The sequence below is a fragment of the Adelges cooleyi genome, unplaced genomic scaffold (genome assembly GCF_023614345.1).
Source record: "Adelges cooleyi isolate 19-005CV unplaced genomic scaffold, UGA_ACOO_1.1 ACOO_flye_CR_arks_rails_tigmint_CR_PRNA_30, whole genome shotgun sequence".
NCBI classification, from domain to species: domain Eukaryota; kingdom Metazoa; phylum Arthropoda; class Insecta; order Hemiptera; family Adelgidae; genus Adelges; species Adelges cooleyi.
Window position 1 is genome coordinate 17,801,007 of NW_026095971.1, and position 25,134 is coordinate 17,826,140.

General features: G+C 30.3%; 1 protein-coding gene across 2 annotated transcripts in view; it reads left to right on the plus strand.

The window, feature by feature from the left end:
- Nucleotides 1-5,855: 5,855 nt before the first annotated feature.
- LOC126838225 (pancreatic triacylglycerol lipase-like) overlaps nucleotides 5,856-25,134 on the plus strand; it is a 46,076-nt gene continuing 26,797 nt past the window's right edge. For both annotated transcript variants that reach the window (XM_050572482.1, XM_050572483.1), the window contains exon 1: nucleotides 5,856-6,200. The gene's annotated coding sequence lies outside the window, so the exon portion shown is untranslated. The remainder of the gene's footprint in view (nucleotides 6,201-25,134) is intronic.

A 25,134-nucleotide genomic window follows, 5' to 3' on the forward strand; every position in this document is an offset into this window, starting at 1 on the left:
TTTTTTTAGATGGTTAACTAAAAAAGGATCCTACTAAATGAAAATAATTTAATAAATTAATCTAATTAAATAAAAAAGCAATTTAAATTGTTTAAAATATTAACTTGTTATATTTGAATTGTAATTAATCATGAAATTTATTGTTTATTTTCATGCTGTAGGAAAGTACAACTTTAAGTGAAAAAAAACTAAGCAACTTACACAAAACAATTGCAATACACGTTTTTAAGACAATTTATAATAAATTAAACTAGACCAAAAACTAAAAAGAGTATTCTAAAAATCTTAACAAAAATGGAAACATAGTGTATTTATTTAAAAATGTTAAAAGTATAAATACCAAAATCTTCAAAGTTAATTTGTAGGTCGCTAATTTCTTATAGCACAGGATGTTTGTGTCGCAATCCAATTTGTTTTGCTTAAACATGTTTTTGAGCGATAAAGATTTTATCAGTTACACATTTTATCTGAGAATATGTAAAATGGATGAGCAATGTCCAAATCAGTACCAACAAATAGTTTAGCTAAGTAGCTTTACAACTAAAAAAGGTCAAGCATTCCAATCCGGATCGATTACTTCAATTTCATGCAATTCCGCCTTTCTCTGGTTTTTAAATGATTCATCTAAATCAGCACGTGAAATTTCTATTGATGGAAAATCGTATAATACTTTACAACACTTTCCAGTATGTTCTTAACTCGGTTTTGGCTGTTCATTGTGCTTTGTTGGATCATAAAACGTAACACTCGGTTTCCAATTGAACATTCCAGCGACGAATTTTGAATTATTCACCATCGTCCTTTTTTTTTTTTTTTAAATAAGAGATAATATCTTTATCGTTTTGTTGGTCGTCAGTATGTCACTCCAATTGAAATCATTAAGCCAGTACTCCCGTTGATTGGTTTCCGTTTTTATGCTAAGTCGATTGCACATCAAGTACATATTTCATGACATTACAGACAGTGGTCGGACTTACTATATTGATGGTAACACATATTATCTAATAATGGCAATAATTGTTGTCAGTAAATTATACAAGTAACCCATAAATGATGTCACGCAGAGTTTCTTAATAATATATTCTTCAGAAGAAAGGTTAAGTTTTGAAAAATTTTAAATAAGCATACATCAGCCATAACGGAGACCCGTTATGGCTGATGTATGCTTATTTAGAATTTTAGCCATAACGGGTCCAAAGAACTTACCATGCCAAGATGTTATGAAAACGAAAAACGCTATTACAATTTGATTTTGGAAATACGTCTCATCAAAGATATCATATTGAGATGCAACCTTCGAAAAATCTCCACTTGCTCGTTTTATCAGAATTTTAATCGAGTTTAAGTTCAACAAATTTCTGTAGAATTTGGCTGTCACGTTCGTTATCGTACTTTCAGTGATTACTTCTTGCGTTAAGAGAGTACACAAAACTTGTTGTGCATTTTTTACATCTTCATGCGAGTATAAGTATCTTGATATGTTCAGTAAATATTGTTGTACTGAATGCCATTGAATTTGTAATGCTTGGACCGCCCTGGACAGTTTCACCGTTTTGCCAAATAAGGTTTTGGAATTGTTAGACACAAGTTAACAAAACGGTGAAACGGTCAAGGGCAGTCCAAGCAATACGAATAAAATGGCAGTCTATGAAACGTATCTATCCGAGTACAGTAATAAAATGACAGCGCTACTTTAGTTTTGTACAAAACAAAAGAACAACAGAAGTTCATATGTTTCTTCTTGATAAATATGTACAAAACGACGAATTGTACTTGTAGTTAATTTTTTTCCAGTGTCACTGTGTTGTACAATGTCAATACCAAACAATAATAAATCAGTCGCAGTCGACGGTTTACACTAAAAACAATAGTTTTTACGCGCACTTTTGTAACACCTGTGTCTAAGTTTTATAAATCAACATTTCATTCAAGCAATATCACGAGTTTAAACGATCGGGGATTTAAAGTTAAGTTACTAGGTCGCGTAGGTTGCTTTAGGATAAAATAAATGAATAGTGGGTTTAGCGTCTTACAAAACAAGTAAGTTGAGATTTATTGTAGTCACACTTTACACAAGCACTGTTTTCTGAGGGATATAAGGTTAGAAATTAAAATATTCGGGAAATTATGTAAATGTCAATATGAAATTTAACTGTAAGTGTTGGTAGCCTAACTATATGTAATGGTGCAAGTGTAGATATTATACATATAAATATTGATAAAAGCATTTTAATGACAACAATTCTCTTAAATGTTTTGCCTAATAGATCAATACCCGTTTATATTTATTGTAACCCCATGAGGGTAAAACAAAAGGTATAATTACTATAAATTGTATTTGTACCTAGGGTCTAAACAGGTCGAAACCAATCTTTATAGCAAACTTAAGTTATACCACAAAACATGTAAATTAAAGTTTTTAGTGTGTTGGTATAAGAAAACAAAACTCCCTAGGCAAAATTTGTAATAAATATAAAATGTTTTTTTAAAAAATAAACCCAGAGCCTTTTGGAAAATAAAACACTGTAAATCTCATTTGTCAACATTTACACAACAAGTAAAATAAGTCATTTTAGAGCCCAAGTGTTGGTATGTTATTATGAAAAAATCGAAACCCGTATTATTCAAGCGAATGTAATAAAACTTAGGTATATTGTGCACTATATAATATACTATACAAAATGCATGTATATTAATAGTGGGAAATTATATAAATGCACTATGTAATCATATAATGTTAAAACATTATAAGAAATACATATTTATATGTGAATCTATTGGTTCTAAATGAATAAATGAGTTTTTTGTTACTTTATTCGTAATGAACAATATAATTAAAATATTTGAATTACATGTTGACAGTTGATTACCTCACACATAGCAACCTAGTAGTTGACTACGGTTTAAGAGTCAAATTAAGACTATTTTTTATAAAAGTTATTAGGCAAGACATGACATTACCGCATTTGTGTGTTTAACTTGAATTTTTTTAAAATATAAAGTAATATTTATTTTAAAACTTAACTAGTTTTAGCTTCGATGCAAAGCGAGAAGGTATTGGTTTTACTCTGATGTGGGCTTTTTTTTTCGCTGTATACACTGTAACTTTTATAATACTTGACCAATTCCTTTGAATAGCCACTCTATAAATCACAAATTTTATCTAGTTTGTACTTTGGGGGGGTAAAAGTTGAAAAAGTTTAATTCTTCACAGACGAAAGTTGAAAAAACCAAAAAAAAAACCGTACGATTTTTTAAGTTAGAACTTTTACTGGCTATAGTATCGAGAAAAAGAGTCGGATCGAGTTTAAATGTATAAGAAATATTTATTTGGTATGCCCGCGCACGTCAGTTGTGTCAAATTTAAACTATACCCATTTCCCGCTCCCCTAGGGGGGTACAAGTTTTTTTGTTTTTCAGGGTTTTTAGCGGTAATTTTAAAACTTTTGGGTTGAAAATTTGCCAGTAGTTGGAACTCATATGTATCCATAACATATTAAGCGGGTGAAAAATTCGGCACTACAGTTTTTTTTTAATTGCCGGGAAACTGTGTTTTCGCAGATTTCGTATATTTTAACAAAAACACCTAAAATCTTAAAAAAAAATGTATCAAATCATTAAAACAATTTTATGTTTATCTATGCAGAATGATACTATTAAGTTTTGTGCCCAATTAACACTTTTGACTTTAAGTTTACACAAATTCAATTTTTTTTTTTTTTTTTTAACTAAAAACCCGGTGTACCAGATGGGAGAAACGAACAGACACTAAAAACTATCAGTTGGTAACGTCTATCCGTGTTAGATTAGGTTAGGGCCCAATGATCGGTATCATAATTTTGTGTTTATTACATGATATCACAGACGACTAAATCGTGTAACTGATTATAGTAGACACTCGATTTACTGGGAAAAAAACCTATCCTTGTACTTATTAAGACACTTAATGATTCTGATACGACAAAATCACTGTCGTTACCTCGTTTTTTTTTAGCCTGCGTTATATAACCTTACCGAAGGTCAACTATGAATATATAAGGTCCAACTACCTGCAAATTATGAAGAGGACTGTTGTTTTTTGGATTCAGTTTAAGTGTTGGATTTTATGCAGTATACCGCCTCAAAATGTATTTTTTATTACACAATTTTTTTAAAGGAAAACTAATGTTTTGCATGTTGTTATACTGTTATTCATTTAAAGAGATTCACGCTGATTGTTTAAATTGTCTAATACTAGATAATCTTTAGGTTTACAGGAATTTTTAAATCTGAAAGTGATAAAATCACTTTCGAAAAAACGCTTCGATGCAAATCGGTAGTTAGTATTTTCAAGTCAGTACAGTCCAAACCAAGCACAGTATAAACCAGCAAAGTTAGAAAGTTTTAAATGAAGGTTCTGTATTTACAAATGAGCATCAAAGCGTTAACTTGAAAGTGATTTTATCCGAGAGGACTAGTACAGTAGAGTATTGGCATAATGTAATCAAAGCAATGAGGAAACGGAGAGGTCACAGGTCTACAAGAATTATTATAAATAATAGTGATAAAAATTGAATAAAATCGCTTTCAAATTAACGCTTTGATGCTCATTTGTAAATACAGAACCTTCATTTAAAACTTTCTAACTTTGCTGGTTTATACTGTACTTGGTTTGGACTGTACTGACTTGAAAATACTAACTACCGATTAGCATCGAAGCGTTTTTTCGAAAGTGATTTTATCACTTTCAGTTTTAAAAATTCCTGTAAACCTGTGACCTCCTCGTCACCACTATGCCCCGACCCCACTGTACTGGTTTTTTTTTTAGTTTCCATGGAAAGCTGAATAAGTATTGATTTTTGTAAAAATATATAATAATAGATTTCGGCTTTTATGGTATCCAGTATCTGTCACCGCCCCTATCAACAACTACTAAGTCATTGCTATTTCAACTATTGAAATGTGGTTTGAAAAAGCTCGACCGGAGATGTCTTAAGACGTACAAAGTGTCCTTTATTTGAGTTGATCGACAAAACATAATGTTTAAACGGCTGCAGTAGGCAATATATATAATTTTTAGCTTTTTTTACGATTATGTTTTTTTTTTTACTTGACCCACGTTATCTTCTAAACCGCTGAACCCGATTTCTTCATGTACCAATGCTCTAGATGAAGAAATCGTACCTTAAAGGAAACTTAATTGCGCCAAAAATTAAAAAACCTCACCCCTTCCTCTTCAAAACCGTGAAAAACACCCAAAATATGTACAGTCCACCCTACTTATATACACCCTAATACTAAAAATACATTTTAACATTATCGTTATTAGGTACATTGACTTTCAGACTTCAGTTTTAGTTATTCATATTATATAGATCTGTGATCACCCCGGCTCTAATCCACTATGCCCCGACCCCGCTGTACCGGCTTTTTAAGTATGTAGTTTATGTTTTTCTATGAATCAAAGCAAAATACACACTCGTCGGTCAAACCCTGCAAGGGTAGGTATTAACAGCAAGACCGCAACTAGACCTCAACGGGTTATTCAAATTTTCCCAACGCGGCGGACCCGGCTATCAGCTGTGCTTGTTGTTTGTTGAAGGATAAGGATAACACTATACATTTTGTATGGGCTCTCCGGTGAAGCACAGATGACCGGCTCGAACGACACGTTCACCTGACCCAGCCCAACCGGTCCTTGTCATTCGAGTCACGGTGCACCTATGCTAACGTTATGCCGTGCAGACGTAATAATAATGATAATAATAATACAGGTACGTGTATATTAAATGGACGTGGCGGTGGCTGTGGATACCTGGCAGGTACAGCTAGGTATGTGTGTAGTGGGGCGGCCGAAATGGAAAGCGATTCCGCCGTGACGCTTCAGTATCCGAACAGACATAATGTTTGATGGACAAATATCAAATTAGATAATCATTGCTCTCGAAGTGAATAAACCAGTGTTATTGTTGATTTTCGCGTCTTCTTCGGCGGATCTTTCTTCTCGTTTTCTCAAAAAAAAAAAAAAAGCTAACAGCATACAAACAAATAATTGTTAGTTGTCGTTGTCGTAACGTGATTGCCGCCGCGTTAAGTCAATATCGTTATTCGATCGAAGAGCTAAATATGCTTGGAGTCCTTTGACGTTTACCCACTACAACTTGAGTCGACGGAATTTCCAATTGTGCTGTTCTTCCTTTGTGGCCATACGACGTTTTCAGGTAAAATATATCACTTTACTATAATATCTAATTTCTTTGTCTTCACTATAATAAAAAAAATACTACAGTCGATATAAACAAAAAAAAATAGACTACCGGCAAATACATTCAGTTATGGTAAATAACCTTAATTTTGTGCTAAGTGAATAAACTAAAAAAAAAACCTATTTATATTAGAATATGCAATTATTATTATATTCCGGAAAATGTAATTTATCAGTTTGACAAATATAACTTCTATATATTATTTAAACTGAACAACTTCTAAGCGCAAAAAATTAAATTTCAAACACACAACCGGAGGAATTAAAGTCACTCACTCGACGGGACGCGTGACTATATACAGTGTGGTTTACTTGTATTTCGACACGAAGGAATATTGTATAGTAAAGATAACTATTATCTATTCGATACATTGACTTTTTAATCATTTAGCGAAATGATGAAAGTGCTCGAATTCCATTTAAGTCACGTTGTCCGACAACCTGTATGTATCTTAGACGGCAAAGCGTATTGTTGGAATTCGATCCAGGAGTTGTCAGGTTCGATATTCTCTTCCTTACCGTGTGACAGAGGTTGCCCTCACCTCTGCCAAAGCACAATAAAATACCTACTCGACCGCTTTGTAGTAAACAAAGCTCACCAAAATCAAGTAATGATCTACATTTGAACAAAAAACAAAAATTGTAAGGTCCATACATCAGTGTGTATCAATATTATATGAAAGTATATAATATCTTAAAAAATAACCGCAATACTATATCGTCGAATATTATGATTGATTACCTATTACAACAGTGCAAATGAGAAAATTGCATATAATCTGTGTCATGGGTCAAATAATAATAAGCGCCCTTTCGGTTTTTTTCATGCAAACAATTGTTATTTCATCAAATTTCACAGACTAGGTATTTAAACTCAAAATACTTTTAATTTAGTTTAAAAACAACTTTGATGTGATCGAATTACCTAATAAAAAAATACATTTTTATAACGACCTCCGTATCAACATTATACTTAACCGTGCCTTTATTTATAATCAAAGTTTAATAGGTAAATAATTGAATATTTAAAAAATAATTTACTTTGTCTTTAAACGTTGAAAAAATCATGACTCTCTAAATAGGTATGAACAAGGAAAATATTTAAGGAAATTTATTGGCTACAAAATGTATTATAAAACTAATTCTTAAGGCCCCGCTGCGCTGAGCTTAGTTTGTGATGATGAAAATTTAGCGCTGTTGAAAATCATTTTTTGCGTTGTTGGAAATCATCCAATAAATAATTCCAATATTATAAAATATTTAACATTACAACTATCTATAAGTGGTAGGTATTTTAAAGTATAGTAGGGATAGTATACATAAAGTGGCTCGTTTCAGCCACACTCACAAACATAAACTTATTTGATATTATTTTAAAATGTTTTTGTTGTATTTAATTTAAACTTTTTAGCTATCAAAAAGTAACCTTATTTATTTTTATTATAAACCTAAAATTGTTATTAATTAATTAAAAAGCGTTTTCAACAAAGTATTTTTAAAAATTGTCAAAAAGTCTAAATACACACTATTATGCTTATATATATTTTTAATTGCTTGAACTAAACATTTAAAAAATATGAAATTGTGATTTACTCGAATGAGTGAAGGTAAACGGTGAAAAGAGGCGGGGAAGAGGTAAAGGTGCGAATAGCAATTAAAAACAGAGGACTAAAATCCGTCTTTTTATAAAAATCCCTCTAAAAAAGTATACATGACTATAATATATAATACAATATTTTTGGAGGGATTGAGAAAATCACTAAAATATTTTGTGAGCCCCTCCTCAGCCCTACTCTTTTAGTGCCTACAAATCCTTAGAATATACTCAGTTCTCGACTTAGATTAAGACTATTTCATGATTGAAGTGCACTATTTAGTGGAGTATGAGAAATAACAATTTGGTAAAAAAAAGTCATTCGTGACTCAATTGTTGTAAAATAAAACAATAAATCGTTTCAACACATCTATGATGGGCCTTAAGTTGTATACATAATTTTACATAGAATTCTTTTTTCCTGAAAATTAAATTGTGAAATTAAAATTGTTTTTGGTGGTCGTCTGATCTAACCGAATTTTAGAACGATTTTAACGTGTCATGTTTGCCTTCTGCAAAATGTCACATTCCAGGTCCATATAAAATCATGTCAACGGCCAAGTGACTGATATTTATACAAAATCCGGAAATACTCAATTTTAGTTGCAATCGACATGATATCATAATTGTGAAATCCGCAACAACTGTAGGATTTTGTTGTTTTGATGTCAGAAGTCACCCTCGCGGGGAACAATATATATCTCCAATGGACAGTTTGCCGAATATAGGAGAGCTGTTTGAGCGATGATAAACTATCCCACAGCGGTGTGTGAAGAAACGAGATAACGGTTGTGTGTGAATAGAACAGGCAACGGCCTGTCAACAAAAATAAACGGCGTATAGACTTGCATTGCTGTTAAGACTCGCAATGAAAAATAAGGTCGACGGCTGTAATGTTTTGTTTGTTGTGATGTAAACCAGCTCTTGAGACGGACAGACGTCGGTAGGAATAATAATAATAGTTGTGCGATTACCCCGAAGACAATTTTATTTATCGCATATTTTCCTTCTCCACCAAAAATTCTCTTCCCCTCCCCTCGATTACCATACAGTGTAAAATTGCTTGTATTTGCCTCTACACCTCTCACCGACCACAGCAGCATTCGTGTCGCCTCAATTGCGCAACCACAGCGTCTTGCTACACAAAAAAAAAAAAAAAACAATATATTTTATTCGAACACAGCACACAGATAGTCGATGGCAAGTCATATTATTATAGGTATATACACAACATGAGGTGTACGCAGTTCTCGTAGCCACTGGCCACCGTTGGTCGACGTGATTTCCATTTTTTTAGTAATAAAAATCGGTTCACCGCAACGCTGTCGGGGTAAAAAACACTGCGTCTAATAAGAAATCAAAAAAAAAACCTGTGTTATTATGATTTTTTTAAATAATATTTACCCGTAAAGCAGAACCGGAGGTCATGGACGCCCGAACTCCCATATAGTGTAACTTACCCCAATAACGATGGTAATTACATTATTATTATTAAATCCTTGAAATGTACCGGAAACAATAGGGATACGGTCGTTAGCGGTTTTTCAGCTGATTTCCCAATTCCCCCCTTAATAAACTTGGCGGTTTTCAACGATTCGATGTATTATAATCGAGCAACTTTCTTTACACTGTTTCCGCATCGAAAACTTTAATCTAAGTACTACATAATGTATGATTTTATGGCAAAATATTGTATCTACTAATAATAAATCATACATAGAATCTTTTAGAAAGCGCACACCTGCGAAGGCTGGAGGGTATTTAGGAAGCTCATCGCCAAGAACATAAGTTTGTTTAAATATTCAAATGAATATGGGCCGTATAAATCTGTACATTGGGTCTAAAAGGGCCAATGACAATTTCCGACATACATAAACTAGTTAATCCGTTAGACATTAAAATTAAAACATACTTTATGTACTTAAAAAAATGGCACTCTCGAGGCGAAAATTAATTAAGTTTTGTAAAAATATTAATACATTATTAAAAAATATGATATTGGCTATTTTAGACCCAAGGTACAGAATTATACTATGGTACTACTACTAAGGTTGTAAAAACATAACATCAATGAATAATGAATAGACAAAGTTATGGATATGGTCGATTTCTTTGGTTTATATTATAAGTATAAACCAAACCGCCTATATATTATCTTTTGATAGTAAAATATAAATGATCAAATTTGTCATTAAAATATTAACTTACCACATTCATAGATCGACACTTAAATCATTTTATAATTTTACCTGTATATGTATACATTAATTGCCGAATCCCTAATTACCTAATTAGCTAGTAATCTTTTAACGGGATAGTGTCGAATTATTAACTATTACTGAATGAATAAAACGTGAAAAACTAGTAATTATAATCACTCTCTACATTTTAGTAGCGCCCATGAGGTTAGGGAGATATTACAAGTTTAAAATAATCGATGTCAGGCCTCTAATTAATTTTCTATATAGTATTCATCAAAAAATACTAGCACGACAAGTTTACCGGTATAATAATATGGTGTTTTGAGCGCAACTGAAAAATTTCAATTTCAAAACAACTGGTCGATCAGGATGAAGAATTTTTACAGCAGTCCGAGATGTATGTTCGTTGTATAACAACCGACTCGCACACGATTCCAGCTATTGATTTCAACCGATTCCTTGTAATAAATAATATTCTATTAAAACAGAGAAGAAAAAACTTCTTTGATCATAAAAAATTGTTATAAATTTGTCGGACCAGTACAGCAGTTTTAACTTGTAAACCGTCAAACCAGTTAGTCTGAATAGTTATATCATAGAAAGGTAAAAAATAATAATAATTATAATGTTATAAAAATAAAACGGTATTTTAAATCTTGCTGTCCGTTAAGCATTATGTAAAATATGTTCGACTTGTATAGTTTGTGACCTTCGACAAAACCAAAAGTGATTCACCATAGAAATATGGAACAACCAACAGAAAAATAAAAAATAAATCGTTGTAAAATCTATACCTTGCCGGGTATAAATAAAAAATAAATAAATAATTAGTATCCGGAAAAACGTTATAGTAGTTTTTTTTTAATAGCTTTTAATACAAGGTATTAATAACAGGTTAACAATTATCATAGTAGTTGACAATGACAAAAACGGTTTTTACCATTTTTATTTCTTTGTTTTTATTGTTGGTTTTGTGAAAACATAAAGATTTGAGCGTTGAACCTTGAAAGGTATTCATCATTTCATCGACAATAATACAAATTCACCACGTTCAGGTCATTCGCGGTAAAATAGATTCGATTTGATCGTTTTTAGTGCGTTAATTGTATTAAATAAAACTATTATTAGCAAGGATATAATAATATATTATAATCACCGAACATATTCTATAGTTATTGTGGTAATTGTTATTGTTGTAATTAGTGTAAAAATAATTTAGCGGCTCGTTAACCCGTTATAACTTACCGCACTTGCTACTTGTGAACTGTTCAAATTGCCTGTAGACAGGAAAAAGATAAATATTATATTATTATGCAACGAGATTCATTGATGAAAACAAAACGCATGTAAATCGAACTGACCGGTCCCTATAATACATATGCGTATTATAGTATAACGGGTGTTTTCACTTTCCAAAACCACCTCGTTGAAATGGTCGAAGGTCGATCGCCTCAGGAAGTTCATTAACGTTTGATATGCCATGTAATCGCCTTCTATGCGAGTAAAATATTTTAATATATACAAACATAAGATGATTTACAATAAAAAAAAAAAAATTAAAAAAACACCAAGCGCACACCGCTTAAACGCGTGCGCCGATTACAATCCCAAGTACTCGGAATTATTAATTTTGTCGAGTGTTGTTATTATTTTTTTTTTATTAAGCGACCACTTTCTCCGCAGACGCACCTCTACAAGGGCACGTGGGTCTATGAAAGTAATTAGATTTTTTTCTCGTCGTCTTGCTAAGCCTTAAAAACGTCGGTATAGGTATTTTGTCTTTGCAAAAGTATACAGCCCAAAAACCAACCAAATATATAAATATTAATATATATATTTTAATAATATATAAATATTATTATAATATGTATTTTTAGTACTACCATTTTTATATAGTATGTATTCAATAATACGTTTTTTTTTGTTTTGTTTGTGATTATCGATAACATAACGATGATGAGTCAAAATCTACATACCTTTTCTTCTATTTCTTAAATATATATTTTTCTAATATATAACAGTAAAAGTAATTTCTGTTTCTTACAAATGGTCATTGTGTAAAATCATTCTATTACATTATATTCTATACATTATATTACATTATTTATTTCAAAAATGCAAAGCGCGCTAAAAAAATGACATACCATTTACACGGTTCCATCATAATTTAACAAATGTTTTCATTATAGTTTAAAAATGGGATGATTACAATAAGTATATATTTTTTTAATTTGCTTACTTTCAGAAAAGTAACTTCTCGCTTTAAAGTAACACCGAATCAATGTGGGGGCTATCTAGATAAACCTACTCATATTTTATCCCATCTATATACATTTTTCAGAATTAATTTAATCAGTTATCATATGTCTGTTATCTAAGCTCAACACTTCACTTATTCGGGTACCATTTTTATCATTTTACTCTTAAACCAAAAGAAAAAGAAAATTTTACAAAGATAAAGTTTCTTTTTTTTATTACTCCACCAAACCATTATTAAAATTAATTTACAAAGAATATACCTATAAATATATGTTCATAATATATGTACTCGTCCTATTTTTAAACTATGACGAAAACATATTTGGTTTTAAGTGTACAATTCTATAAAATAAAGTTTTGTCAATTTTTAAATTGTACATCTTTGTGTTCCACCTAATTTAAACATATTTAAGATGACGCACAGTGGTCTGAGAATGAAATTTAGATGCCAAAAATAGGTCATTAAAAATGTTCAAAAAATAATTTTTTTTTTCTAGGATCTCATTAGTATATGATTACTAGAGTAAATATAAAATTTCAACTTAATAACATTTTTTGAACTGGAGTTATAGCCAACTAAACACATATTGTTTTTTCTGTTATTTTAAAAATAAAAATGCCGATAATTAATTAATTTTGACTATTAAAATATGTAAAATAAAAAAAATAAAATGCTTGATTGTTTAGTAACATATAAAGATTATAAAATAAAAATAATTTTTTTTTTTAATTTAAGTCCTTAACCGGTTATGAATTATAAAAAAAAATCGAACGTTTTTTTCTTTTTTTTTTTTTCAAAGACTTCAGATAAAATTTACTCAATTTTACCCTAAACCCAATACATGCATTTTATAGAGAAAGTTCTTAGCTATAAGAATATATAATTTTTTATTGCGTCCCGTTGCATCTCCAACGCGCAAAAATCATGTTGTCATAAAAAATGGTGTTTTTTTTTAAATTTTAAAATTTGTATAGAAAATTAATTATCTGTATACAATTAAATACAACTAAATAAATATACAATAACAAAATATGTAAAATTGTTATTTAAAAGTATTAGACGTGATGAATTGTTTGAGGGGGTAATCAGTAAATATAAAGTTATACTGGGAAATGTTTAAAGTATAAAGTTATATTGTAGATTATTTTTCTGATATTTTGTAGCCAAGTATTTCTTGTAGTGTTATGCGATTTTCTAGTTAGTCGTGAATAATATTTAATTTATTGTACGTCAAAATTAAAACATCATTTATATTTAAAGAGAAAATATGATTGAACGTAGTCATCTGTCATCAAATGTCCTTAAATAAAACAAATCGTAAATAACATTAAAAATATGCTTAATTAATAACAATAGTCAGTCGACGAAAAAATTAGCTTCTATGAGCGTTTTTTTATTATTATTTTTGTTTTCTATTATTCAACTACTAGTTTTATAGTAAATAGTAATTTAAAATTTAAGTTTAAAAACGAAAAACTGAATTATTTACACGTTACACTACTATACTTTCTATTGGCTTACACTCACAGGTTAACTGCCACAACTAAAAATATGAAACTTGATATTATTGCTTTGCGGGCGTCTTTAAACTCTACATGTTAAATTTATTTCTATAATAATTTAACTCATTAAAGTTACTGTAGTGTCCCCCAGTCAACCTGTTAGAATAAATAATTAATAGTTTTATTGATTTTTACAATAATTACTCCAGCAGTATACACATTGGTGCAATCTAAAATTTTAATTTGAAAGCCTAAATTTTTTAATTACATATTTTTGGGGGGAGTTTGATTGGTTATGACCAATTTAATATTACCAATTCAAACTTGCAGAGTTTTAAAATTAGTTAGCCCCTTTTGCAATTGCGTCAATGAGTATATATAGCTGTTTGTACCTAAATGATTCTTAAGAAAATTATGTTGATAACTCGCAGTCAAGTCTAAATATAATACTTTGATAATTTTATCGTTTTTTTTTCTCCTTGGCTATTAATTAAATTTAATAACAGTGAGTTTTACACAGTGTTATAATTATTTTCTACAAGTTTGATAGAAAAGTCAATCAGCGGGCATCTTGACAACCAATGAATAGTATGTATTGTGCGATGACATAACGCTGAGGCCGAAATAAAGGAGACTAGTTCTTGCACAATGCGTTTAATTTTGAGATCAGCGAAAGTCACTTCCACTTGGGAGATTTCTGATTTACCTATAACGCCTCTATAATATATTGTATAAAATGAACAGGATGGACTTGCTATTGTTAGGTTGTTTTTCATCATCACACGTGTTGTTTATGTGCATGTCATTATGTATATTGAACACAATATCCGGGAACGGTTTATGCGTTTTTCCGAGATTTTCTTTACCCGGTGGTGTGTGTCCTTGATTTTGTTCTTCTTCTATATTATACAAAAACATGCATATTATCTCTATTATCCTATTCACGTGTGGTTCATAACATATTTACAGAAGTTTTCTTTCCGTCAATGCGATTATATAGTTTTTCATATAATATTGTGTGCACACAAACCTAATGACCGTTATAAACCGATTATCTAGCAATCCTGAATACCAACGCTGTGCGCCAAATTAACTAACCCAGATTATTGTTTAATGGAACAAGCTAACACTCCACGTGTTGGCTGTATTAAACAGAATAATTGAAAAAATGTCTTATCACACAAAAGAACATCGTTCGAAAAAGGCAACAGAGAACCGTTATTAGCTTAGAAGAATAAACTCATAAGGTATATGAATGTTTAAATAGAACATATTAACATACATTATAATATGTTAATATATATGGTAATATATTTTTTGCAATAAAAAATCACTTTGCTTAACCTATATGAAATAATAATAAAATAAGAAATTTACAATCTGTTGTATTAAAAAAATAAGCAAATTTGCTGTCAAAAATATACACGCCCTCTTTAAGTCACACGCAATTTTTTTTTTTTTTATATAAATAAATTTTGGGACCAGTTTCTTTTTAGACGACATTAGTTGTTGTCAGGGAAGGAAAGGGAGAAATATTCTTAACGAGAGGATTTGAATAGCTATGTAATTTTTGGAAAAATCTTCGGTTATAGTTGGAAATTTTTGTGGAAAGAGTCATTTGAGATATACCATGGAGCACTACTTAACCATCTCAGACGAATAGATTGGAAGGCTTGAAAGGGACGGATGTTGAAAGGTTTGGTAGGACCTAAACCTGGATAATATAATACATATTTTGTATATTAGGACTTGATGGCCAAGACATAATTTAGATTTAAGGATATGTCAAAGCAAATGAAGTCGGAAATTGCTTTGGTTGCGTTTAAACCTCGATGCAATCACGATACTAGAATATATTTTAACAATAATAATAATATCTACATTTTACAAATAAACATTCCAGGTGACTCGGACCCTGTATAATACCTTTAAAATACAGGATGTATAGTTTCTAGAAAGGAAGGATGTATCAGAAATAAAATATAAATTATGGCTACACGACTATTGCAGCTGCTGTGTTCGTCGGTTTGCCGCTGTATGCCCTTGAATATGTCGACTATCCCGAATACTCATTATAAACTTGGGCGATGACATTGTAATTTATTAATATACTTAAAAAGAGCCGTGGGTGTACGTATAACGTAGGTATTATTAATAGCGTACTACAGCGAACTTGGCCGATTTATTTTCGACGGCGGTATACGAATAAAATATAGGTAATAACTGAATATTGAAATGGACTCCGTGAACTTTCTTAAATATGACGATGCATCTTTTATGTCCAATAATCTATTAAACATCGCCTTAAATAATAAATGCGTGAAACTGTTCACTGATCATAGTTGGGCAATAATCAAATTTGTCATTAAACTGTTTTTAATTACTGGTAAGGGAGCACTTGATTCGAGATCGTTACATAAAATAGTTGAATCTTTAATGTTATCGATTTGAAATTAATTTACCGACTTGCCCTATAAATGTTATGATTAAGATTTAAAAAACCGATTGACAGTTACTACTGATTACGAGATAGCAGATTTTAATTGGAATCGGTTTATTTTTAGAAATCATTAGTAATAAAAACAAAAACCGTGGCCCGACTCATAAAAAATGTGTTTTACTCTAAAAGACACGAAATGTCATAGTATAGGTTTTATTGTGTTAAAAAAATTTAGTTTGCAAATACAAATACTTTCCATAAGAAACCCCTATTGATTACCGTTGCCCGTTATAATGTTTTTTTAAAATTTTTTTAAAACGTTTTGTTATGGATATTAGTGTACACCTCGACCGGGACCGTGACAATGAAATTGCCAATATCGATTTTTAAGAATAAGCTGCGCCCAAGTGTTTCTGCGACAACTACAATTTTAGTCTGAGCAGCGTAACTTTGGTGTTTTTTTTTGTTTGCTAAAAATCCGGCTTTATGCGCATCCACTGCTACCCCGTTTCGATTAAATTCTCTAGTTCCCAGAAAAAAATCCAGACTGGTGTTTCTTTAAATCTACTTCAAGATAATAATAATTTTTTTTTCTTAAACACCACCAAAAGTCTCATAAAACCCAGAAATATGGAACAAACCGGTGTTTGTTTAATTAAATTCCTATAACTACGGTTATTTACGTTTCTAATATTATAAAAACTAAAATTCTTGTTACTAACTGATGAAATTAAACTCTTTAAATATATTAAATGTGATAATACATTTTTGCTACATCAAAATGACTCGGACTCTTCTCAAATGTTATAACAAAAAATACCGTTTAGATTTTTTGGGAGGCTTAAAATAGTTTGGGAAGGGGTAATTTTCCCAAATGCTGAATCGTCTCGGTTTTTAACAATATATTTACTCGCTAGTGTTTTTTTTTTAATTCCATTGTTTTTAAACTTTAAAAATCGAGTTTATACTAAATCAGTAACAATCGCACCACACTATGCGGTCTGCGGTCGATGGAAACATAAAACCAACTGTTTGTTATGTACATAATACATCTTCCATAACGTTGTGATACATGAACATAATATTATTATATACAGAGATGTGTTGATAGCAAAACGTAAATTATGTTATTATCTAACCGTAATCTTAGAATACAATATAATATTGTTATGTTCATGATAATTAGATGAATAACTCAGTTCCTATTCAGTGAATTCAAACATTGGTCAGGCTTAACAAAACATGAGATTTGGCCTGGCCGTTTCCTTACAGGCAGCGTACCACAAAGAAACTGTTTAATAATGGCAATTGATAACTCGTGAACGATCAGTATTTAAATACATCTGAAAGTTCTTCATTAACCAAAATAACACATATATTAGTAATAATTGTGTAAACGTCCTATTAGTGCTCTTTTTTTTTTTTTTGTTCCGTTGTTTGTTGTTCAACAAAGTATGTTTACAAAATGTGCTTGAAAATCGATGGTGACTTATGTAAATACATTATACTTAACATAAATACAAGATTTGACTATTCAGGTGGTGGCTATAATAGTCTTAATGTGACGCAAACAAAAGGACTGAAGTCAGTCTGTCTAGTTAGAAGAAAAAAAATACCGTTGAACATCGTAGTGATAAGATATTAATGATAACGGTATATTGAAAAAAAAAAACAATAATATTTGGCATTCGGTCATAGGTTCCCATGGTGGTTAGGTATAAGTTTCAAATATAGCTGTACAATGTCACTACGCAGTATCCGTCTTTTTCATAATTTTATAAGAAAATTATTTTTGGCAAGTAATACCGTCAGGCCACCAACTTAACTTTATTCTTATAACTTATAAATTCGAATAGTGGTCAAGGAAATGCAAAGAATTAAAATTAAATCGCCAAAATTGAAAATGATATTTTTAGCTTTCATTCGACTGATTGTAGGTACTGTAAATTTGAATGTTGGTTAGTGTGTTTTGAATTTGTACAACTGAAATACTCGACAATAAAGAATTTATTTTTATTTTTTGTGTGGTCATACTAATTTTAGTCCTTCTGTTTTACTTCATTATCGCATACAAGCCAGTATATTCGTTAGCTGTTCATCTCTTTATATTATTACTCTATGGGTATATCTAATATATAATAGTATTGTATACTATACAAATTATATACATACGTACATATTGTACAAACGTAGTTATTAAATATATTTTATAATCATTTCTCCGGTAACACTGTCAGTGTTTTACTATGCGGACGTTGGGTAATCAATCGTTTTTTATTTTTTAAATGACAATATTTTTGTTTTGTATAACATAATAATAATTATTATATTATTTTATGTACAGCGACACCCGCTGGTTAAAATTACACAACAACCGGAGTGCCGCTGCAGCACCTATCTAATATAATCTGATAAATCGACGTACGAGCAACGTCATCCTTCACACGGTGAACCAATAAACGGCGGTAATTTACGGATTTTTTACTTCAACATTTTGTAAAACACACTTATACAAACTTAATATAAATGTTTTAAGAAATAATAATACATTTAACAGCTAGGCACTTGCTCACATACGGCGTGCGCTTCTCTTTCGTTGTCGATGACCCGAATTTAGTATCTCATGGAAATAATAGTTTTTAGCCACCATCATAAAAACGCCTTCGGTCGAACCTACACCGGTCAGATAATAATAATTGATGGGATTTTGTTTATTTATCTGTCGATAATTTGCTCAGGTAGCGATTTTGCAATCAGACTTGATGCAGCTACACGTGTGTACTTTTTTGGCGCCTCGCCGACCGATATGATTTTGAAATCAAAATATAATAATTGATATTAATGATAATGCCAAAAAAAAAAACACACCCGAATACAAATGTCGGAATGACTAGTACTTAAGTATTATTTATCTACGCTACAACAATTCTAGGATAAATCTGTACTCACGCATGTCAAGCATAGAGATAGATATAAAAAATGTAAAGATATTAACTAACATAATTTACTAACCGATAATGAAGTAAACAGAAGGACTAAAACCAGTAAGACCACACAAAAAGAAAAACGTCTTCGTTGTTGAGCAGTTGGCTCTCTACATGATAAAATATGGTTTAATCCCCTATCTAAAATATTATTGTTTTTTTTTAAGATACTGTTATCACTAATATCTTATCGCCACGATATATTGAACGGTATTTTTTTCTTTTTACTTAGGCAGACTGACTTTAGTCCTTCTGTTTGCACCACATTAAAATTTAAAATTACTAAAGCCAACCCCTGATCTCAAGACTACCGAGTAATTCTTTAACGGCCTACTCGAGTTTCTCTTAAAATTATTGTAATTTTGTAGTTTTCTTTCTGAAAACATTTTTGTTTATGCTATAATATTACAATACTAAACAGTATGTACATTCTTATATGATTTAGTATTCTCTAGACTCTAGAGCTTTATAAACTTTTGAAACTTAAATAATAAAATATATATTTAATTAAATTTTTTAATTAAGAATAATTTGCCGAACATTTTGACTGATGAATAGTTTTTAAGCTATCAGAGTTTAAAAGTTAAAACGGGAAGGAAAGTGCAGTTGAGTAATAAACGCACATAATAAAATACTTCTCCGTTTATTCCGTCCTAAATTGTACACATTAAGAATAATTATCCAAAACTAGTAATCGACCAGTCAACATTTTTAGGAAAATATATTTTATAAAATTTGATACAAAAATACAATTTAAGATTCAAAGTTTGATATAAAAATTATTTGTTTAAAAGACAGAGTTGAAAACATCAAATTTAGTGAAAAATGTGGACCATGTCCTGTAAAAAAATACGAAGATTTTTATTTAGAAGATCTTAATGGACTCCACATTTTATTAAAAAACACAATGTTGGTTATTTATTTTAAACAAATTGAATATATTGCATTTATTTGTTCCATTTGTTCACATTATTGACTGTAGGTATATACTCTTAGAATAAAATAAAATGTTGATAGTTTTATATCGGTCAACGTACGATTTTGTTATTTCAAAATTAATTTTAGTTCAGAAAAAAAATGATTTGTAAGTTATTTAGTCGAACTGGCTGATAATATTATGCAGTCTAATTATTATTATAGTGCAGTAACATTATAATTAGTTAATAATTATTATATAACTACATTATAATGGCTGCACAAATGTGCGTTATGTCTTGTTTTTATTATTTTTTTTACTTTTATGCCACCGATAAGTTTTTATAATTTTTTAAACAACTTGTAAATACTAGTGATTGCTCAAATGTTTTAACTAAGTAATTCATTTCCGGTACTGTGTTCACCTACAGTTATTTTACAGTTTTATGAAGTGTAGTCAACTTATATTTTGCATATTATCCATTAGCTGTGCTTTTACAGTATATCTCAACCATACGTATCATAAAATATAATTAACCACACCTAATGATGTATGTAATTATTATATTGCCTCCTAACAACCTTGCCATGTTGATTTCTTCTTATTAGTTATGCGAAAAATAATTAGGTAAAATACATTATATAGTTCAAGTGACCTATTATCGGATCTTATTAAATTACTCTGTACCAATAATCCTGTGACAAATTTTGGATTTTAGAGTTGAATATATCTTTGATATACCGGTGTATCGGTTACACGACTTCAAAAGTGGACTGCAGACCATATAGTTTCATTTACATTTGTGTATTTGCGCCCTAACAGTTCTTTCCCATATTTTGCTAATGAATTATTGTTGTTATCTTTTTAGACTTGTCGCCTTAAACACCACAGAATTACTGAAAATTCAAAGAAAACTGACAATATGTATAACTTTTGTTGGCCAGTACAATATTATATTATACACGTTTAAATGCTTACATTCATAGTTTTTGCTTTCATTACAAATTATTATTTTAACATTTTGTTATGACGCTTAGAAATAGAAAAACATTTGAATTTTGACTATTTACCAAAGTAATAAAATTTTGACTTTTGCAACTCAACAAGTTTATAGCCAATGTATTACCGGTTAACGTGTACTTTAAGCGAAAGTGGTAGTCATTTGTCCACAGGATTCCATAATTTTAAAATGCCTCCAGGAATCGTTTGCACGTTTACTTTCTAACAACTGCTATAATAAGACTCGAGTGCGCACAATCAATTGGTGCGGGGGAAAATGCGGAGAAAGTCATTGTTTTAGATTTATGTATTAATTTTAAAGCGTAGATAAACTTAAAGATGTCGCAGAGTCCAATATTAAAATTGTGATTTATTATTGAACACTCGTATAGTTCATAATATGTTATGTATTAATTAAAAGCAATTTTGCGCTCGAAAACTTTGTGAGCAAATACAATTTGTAATTTCATCGACGGAATTTAAAACATTCAGTCAACGCATTCTTTCTTTACTAAGAATATTGCAAGACTTACTATTACACGTTACTATAAGTAAACCGTATATTCAATGATATGTATTAAGTAAATAATTACACTTGTTATAATAAGCTCTTATAATAAGCACTTTTTGTAATACAAGCATTTTCTTCTGTAAACTGTTACTTTATAGACTCCGCAAAATAGTTATTTAGGAACTAACAAAAAAAAAGAAACAAATCATTTTTTGAGCTTCCGTACATTTTCTGAAGACCACATACACATTATTATATATAAAAAAGAATAAGTCATCGGATTCTTTTGACGCCCTACGTCAGTTTTCTCTTAAAATAATTGATTTTTTTTAGTTTTTCTAAATTAATACTTAATACTTAAGTTTATTACCATTTTAATTTTATAACAAAAAATAATACAAAGTAATACAATATAATTGTTTACAGATATTTTCTAGAGTTATACGCCTATCTTGTTGGGCAAATGTGTCTATAACTTTGATTATGTTAATTAAATTTTCATATCTTTATATGATAATAACAAATCTGTAAGTCTGTTCTGCCAAAACCATAATCTCTTTGCGTTTTTGAGCCAAATCTAAAAATGATAAATGATACTGAATAATAAATACTGTTATCAACTCTGCATAAAGTTTCTGTTTTTTTTTTTTTTTTAAATTTTCATAAACAGAAATTTTAATACATGAACACGAAAGATATTGAAGAGTACTAATTTTAAAATTGGGGGTGATAATACCGACTTAATTTCGCCTATGTTTATGCTATATTAAAATATTAGAGAATATTTAAATTTTTATATTTTTTCTGAGCTTTATCGACTTTGAAGTATAAATGGTAGGTACCTCATATATATATATATATTTTAAAACTTTTCAAATTAAGAGTACTCTGCTGACATTTTTGTCAGTTCGATAACCAGTTTTGAAGTTGTTAAAATTTTAAATTTAGAACACAAGGAAGGGTAATGAGTTGAGTTAATTTTTTCTGTTCGCATTACTCAGCTGCACTCCACCTCCCGTATTGAATTTTAAACTTAAATAACTTTAAAAATAATATTCAAAACTGGTCATCGACCAGTCAAAGTGTTCAGTAAATTATTCTTAATTTTAAAAATCAGCTGAATATATATTATATATGTTACCATTTAGGTATCAAAAGTTGTTGTAGCTCTAGCATTGACTTATATTGTACAACATACAAAAAACCCATCAAAAGGGCAATTATTTTAAGAGTAAACTAGTGTAAGAGAAACTAGTATACTAGTGTACGACTTGTATAATTCAATTTTATCGGCTGTTTCAAGCGAAATATGTGTTTTTATTTATCCTTCAGTTGAAATTCTAAGTATAAATTGACTTGTAAGTAAGCGGTAAAATATAATAATTATTCGATAATAAAAATAAGTAAACTAGTTTTCCATCATCACTGGTCGTCCACTGTCCACACAAGGCAATTTCACATCGAACGGTTGATTGTGTCCGACGGTTTTCAGGAAGTTATAAAAACAAAACAAAAAACTCGTTTCAAACCTTCGCTTTGGAAAGTTTATCTGGCGAATTCGAACGTGTTTAGGACTTGCGGCCAATGCTAATTTATTTTACGACCATACGAATTGTAATATGTTGGAACCTCGGGGGAAATGCAAATTGACAACAGTCAGGAAAAAACATTCTTTATAACCTTTAACCTATAGTTTTGGCCTTTGTTTTCAGACATTTTTATTAGGCATTGGGATTATTGATGTAACCTTTTTTTAAATCAAAAATAGCAAAAAAGTTAGAAGTTTCAATAATTATGTGTATCAAAAGAAGGTGAACATCTTATTGACTATATTTTTTGTATTTACTTACCTATATAAATTGAATCTTTAGTAGAACATTGGGTAGGCATCGTTGAAATAATTAAACATACATAGGAGTCAAATCACAAAAACTATTTTATCATCTATTATTATTTGTAACCAGTATATTATATTATGCTATACACAATATAGGCAATAGTGTATAATTGTAATATAATTTGTATTATGTACAGGCAATCGCTCAGTTTTCTATAGATATTTTTTTGAAATGCCATATGGGATATTACATATTTTATATTGTATTTTTATTTACAGGATTTCCAAGTGCCTATTGTTTTTATACAAAATTATTTATTTGGTTATTCGTCAGATATTGCACATAATGATTTGCGTATGCTGTGTGTATGTAAACATAATATAATATAATCTCACATTAAAATCGATTAGGGTAACCGAACTTTATGACGCGAAAAACTCGTAAAACTTGATATTATTATGGTCGTCGCAGATGAAAAAAGGGTTGCGTTTTTATGACATGCATGATATAATGTGTACACGCTTTTACCAGCATACCCGGCATAGGTGGGTTTATGAAACATACCAGATTGTGTACTTTGTTATTTACTGATAACTGAAAGTCTAAAACCCTTCTTAACTTAGCGTGCCCACGTTCTAGAAGTGAAATTATTGTAAAAAACATTTTACTGATTTTACTATACCATATGTTATACAGTAATTTGTTATAGTATGTTGGCGACACAGATATATATTATAAACTAGATTGCAAAGTGTAAATGCCGCCTATAGAGATAATTTAAGTTATCATTTTCTGCCATCTTTGTGGGAATTGGAACCGTATTACATGTAAATATATTTATAACAATAATTATAAGTTAAGTTGATAACACAGAATTAATAATATATATATATATGTATTATATTATACACACATAAATCCCACAAAAATGGCGAACGTCGACTTCAATTATTATCCCTAGTTAGCAATCTAGCTTATTATACATATGTCTTTAATTGGTGATAACAATCAACAAAATTCAGTGCTGCTCAGTTCTGAAACAATAATTGCTCATAAAAAGGTTTTTTTCTACCAGTGGTCACTCTGAGTTGAAGAGGGATTTGGTTTGTTAACATTATCAGCAATTATATTGCTTTAACACAGAGTACACTATCTGTTTTTTGTCTAATCTGCAATACTATAATTGTTATGTATCTGAAAACAATAAAACGATAATCTACCGATTCGTACACACTTTTGTAACACAATATACAGAAGATGAGAACATCATACGAGAAATAGATGATGTTAAGTATTTTAGACTATGGATATCTGTTAAAAATCGATTAACTACCGTACCATCAATTAACCGCTACTATTAGTGTATATAGCTGTACAGTGTATACCATAACACAATTACTGCATAACTAACTGTGACCACAATTATTATTGTACCATAGTGCATTATCTGCTGTGTGGTACTTACAGCCTGCAGTTGTCAAACAAGCGACTGACACCGGCCCCGAAATTCCGTCGACCTTCTAACCGCTATTTCTGAATGTCCTGTTGCAAACGGTTGGACATGCTCATTGATACAGTTAACAGTAAACAGTACCGTAAAGGGTTATGCACCTGTTGATATGTATTCTGGTCGTGTATCAACAGA